We start from the raw sequence: 3,946 nt of genomic DNA on the forward strand, positions 1-3,946 counted from the left end.
CCGCTGCCATACGGTGGCATCGAGTGCGGCGGAGCTTATCCTGCCGCCTGTCCCGCTGCCGCTCCGCTGTCCAGCTCAGTCGAACTCGCAGCACCGCCGCTGCCATTTAAAGGGCAGTAGTCTGGTAATGCTGAATCATCACGATCGTTCGTCATCCAGCACCGTACACGCTCTACCGAAGACGGGTCGATTTCACAATAACGGCGATTTCACAATAACGCAGACAAAGGGGTGTCCGTAGCGGTTGCCAGCTTAAAACCGGAGCCATGTGTCGGAATTAGAAGACCGCGCGGGGAGTTCGGGAGCAGGGCGGCTTTATGTGCAGCTGGTATGGCCGGGGGTTCCCTTGTTTTGGGGCTTCTAAGAGGCTAGATGTTCAGAAAGGAGAAAGTAAGAGGAGCTAGGGCAAAAATATCTGAACAACTTAGAACAGCGGAAACAACACACTCTCTACACAGCCCTCGACTGTCCTCTCCTCGGGGTGCTGAAGCGGCAGCGGTGAGTCAAACTGAAGCGAGCCGCTGTCGCTTCACAAACTGACTGTTGCTTCAGCGCAGGTAAGACGGCTAGTCAGCTGTTTGGTAGCTATGCTTTTGCTTTTTGTTTTGCGGGCTGTTACAGCGACTCTATGGGGATCACCTTCCGACTAGTCGCTGCTTGCAAAGGGGGCGGTGTGACAAGTAAATAAAACACGCGATGAAATGATCCAACGACGCCAACAACCAACCCCGGCTCATTGTGGTGTGTTTGTAACTGTCCAGCGACCCAGCGGCTAGCCAGAGAGTATATCCCGGCTGTCAGCGAGAGGGCAGCTGTGACTGTGCTGCTCCCACTGTTGTCACATTTGCTTTGTGTCAGTCGCACTTCTTCCGAGGGTCCCTCAGTTCATGTGTGTCTATTAACGTCGGGTGTTGTGTTTTACGTCTGAGTGACTTGTTATGTGGGTTTTAAACGCAGAGAATCAGTTTATTTCCTGGCGTGCCTGGTTGGACACCGGCTGGGCTCGCGGCAGAGATGCTGATTCATCATAACGTTGTTATGTCTCAACGTTTGCGCGAGCAGAGCGGAGGCATGAGGGAGCCATAGCAACATGGCACCGGCGGCGGGCGGGCGGACCAAGGTCTGGCGCGAGGGGAGGAAGAGCTCGGTCTATACTGGGGGGGGTTTGCGGTACTAAACAGGCCCGGCCATGTAGTGGATGTTGACGTGTGTATGGCATAATTAGACCCAGTGTGGGCCGAGGAACGGGTGTTAAACATGTCACCAGAGTAAAATGTGTTCATTTCTTCAGTGAGGTTTCGTTATTCAGCGCGCTCAAATACATCTTCACTCAGTGGATCAATGCGAGGAATGTGCGCACAGGCATGATAAATATGCTTTCAATTATTTAGTTCCTTATCCTGTTTAATTCTTATATAGTGTGACTTGACTAAGCTGGAGAAAGCAATCTCACAGTTAACCAATGATACTTGCTGCCATTTTTATCTTGAAGTGGCCTCACTCGTGGAGAAAACCTTAAAACATTTCTTGTGTATGATAAATATATTTGGTCAAAACAAGTGAAAGCTAGAAGGAAGAACACATTCCCATGGCAGTTAATGTTGAGCATTGAATGCTCATGAACCCACAAAGGGACTTAAAAAGAGAGCCCCTGAATAAACTGTAATGCACTGCAACATATTATCCCCTGATTGATCTCTTGCAGATGGGCCATTATCTGCAGCCTGTTAGCAACCTATGGGTACTGCAACTCTTAAACACTGAAGAGTAATATGGAAGCTCTGTGGGCACAAGGAAAAACAGAAACTTCACCCCCTAATGACTCCATATCAGCAGCTTTAGTTAGAGTCAGCACTCTGCAGAGTGTATCAAAAGTATGTAGTAAGCAAGTTGGCAAGTACTGTAATAGAGGGTCATAATGATGAAACAGTTGTATCAGTATTGGAGAGAAGAGCACCCCCATCCCCCCAACCCCCTGTACTGTCTTTTCTCTCTCTCACACACACATTTCTCCCATATCCTTTACTCATTGTGTGTACATACACACACAACCTAGGGGCTAAGCTCTTTATACATGGTATCAGTATTTAATCAGTGCTTGAAGTGCATTTTTCTGTCAAGTACTTTCCCCATCCTTCCCTGGTGTTCACGGTAATTGAACGCTGACCAATGCTTATGTGTGCAACTTTGCTGATGGTGGCGGAGCGGCAAGGCACGCGGAGCAAGGGGGATGAAGGAAGAGGGAGGAAGAATGAGAGATAGGATTTGCAGAGAGATTGAGAACAAGGACCTTTTTGTCTTCAAGGCATTCCCCTGAAAATGCTGAGGCGAAGCAAATGCGCTCTCGCTTGACAGATGGCGTTTTCACTTGTTACTTACCACAGCTAGTTTCTTTGCCTTGTCGTATGCTTGTGTGTCTACATGTAAGAGAGCGTGCAAAGAGAGCAGAAGTTATAAAACACCTATAAGAAGATCATCTAGTTGCTGTAGGGGCTTTGTGTGTGTGTGTGTGTGTGTGTGTGTGTGTGTGTGCACAAGAGAGAGCAGAGTGAGCATCAAGGTTAAAAACTGTGTGTGTGTGTGCGCGGTTGCATTTGTGTAGAAAGATGTAGCAATGGAAAATTATTTTACTATCAGTTGGACCTTTCATCACTTTGCACTGGATTTCTTTCCATTTCTTCACAGTGTCTGACCCAAAGCCTCTTTATTCATGACAAAGTGTAAAGAAATGTGTAACATCACTGTTTTACCACATCAGAGGGTGTTTGTGTCTGCACGCTTGTGTGTGTCTGTATATGCATACTCAAATCGAGCTGTCATGTCAACTTGTTTGATTCGCTGCATGTGCAGAGGTCAAGTTGATGGAACAGTGTAAAACCTCTGGCTCTGTGAGAAAGGAAAGATGGGACAGGAGCTACTGAGCTAAGACAAGTGTTTAGATGACATGTTGTTACATCTGTACTTAAAATGATAATTTATTAGTTAAGTACAGAGAACCAGCAATTCTGATCATTAGTGTCACTGAGAACAAGGTACCGTTATTTTTGGTAACAGTGCCGATAAGACAGCCGAGTACTGCTACCGATACCATAGACCATACAGTGGGTACGGAAAGTATTCAGACCCCCTTAAATTTTTCACTCTTTGTTATATTGCAGCCATATGCTAAAATCATTTAAGTTCATTTTTTTCCTCATTAATGTACACACAGCACCCCATATTGATAGAAAAACACAGAATTTTTGACATTTTTGCAGATTTATTAAAAAAGAAAAACTGAAATATCACATGGTCATAAGTATTCAGACCCTTTGCTCAGTATTTAGTAGAAGCACCCTTTTGAGCTAATACAGCCATGAGTCTTTTTGGGAATGATGCAACAAGTTTTCACACCTGCATTTGGGGATCCTCTGCCATTCCTCCTTGCAGATCCCCTCCAGTTCTGTCAGGTTGGATGGTCAACGTTGGTGGACAGCCATTTTCAGGTCTCTCCAGAGATGCTCAATTGGGTTTAAGTCAGGGCTCTGGCTGGGCCATTCAAGAACAGTCACGGAGTTGTTGTGAAGCCACTCCTTCGTTATTTTAGCTGTGTGCTTAGGGTCATTGTCTTGTTGGAAGGTGAACCTTCGGCCCAGTCTGAGGTCCTGAGCACTCTGGAGAAGGTTTTCGTCCAGGATATCCCTGTACTTGGCCGCATTCATCCTTCCCTCGATTGCAACCAGTCGTCCGGTCCCTGCAGCTGAAAAACACCCCCATAGCATGATGCTGCCACCACCATGCTTCACTGTTGGGACTGTATTGGACAGGTGATGAGCAGTGCCTGGTTTTCTCCACACATACCGCTTAGAATTAAGGCCAAAAAGTTCTATCTTGGTCTCATCAGACCAGAGAATCTTATTTCTCACCATCTTGGAGTCCTTCAGGTGTTTTTTAGCAAACTCCAGGC

At 46.5% G+C, this 3,946-nt stretch overlaps 1 protein-coding gene across 2 annotated transcripts in view; it reads left to right on the forward strand.

Moving 5' to 3' along the window:
- Positions 1-3,946, forward strand: part of mafgb (v-maf avian musculoaponeurotic fibrosarcoma oncogene homolog Gb) — a 20,031-nt gene that overhangs the window by 458 nt on the left and 15,627 nt on the right. Inside the window, exon 1 of one of the 2 annotated variants that reach the window (XM_020596180.1) lies at positions 7-557. The exons of the other annotated variant lie outside the window; for it this stretch is intronic. The gene's annotated coding sequence lies outside the window, so the exon portion shown is untranslated. Of the gene's footprint in view, positions 1-6; positions 558-3,946 lie in introns of those variants that run through there. 2 annotated transcript variants of the gene reach the window in all.

The sequence above is a fragment of the Monopterus albus genome, unplaced genomic scaffold (genome assembly GCF_001952655.1).
Source record: "Monopterus albus unplaced genomic scaffold, M_albus_1.0 scaffold29.1, whole genome shotgun sequence".
Taxonomy (NCBI): domain Eukaryota; kingdom Metazoa; phylum Chordata; class Actinopteri; order Synbranchiformes; family Synbranchidae; genus Monopterus; species Monopterus albus.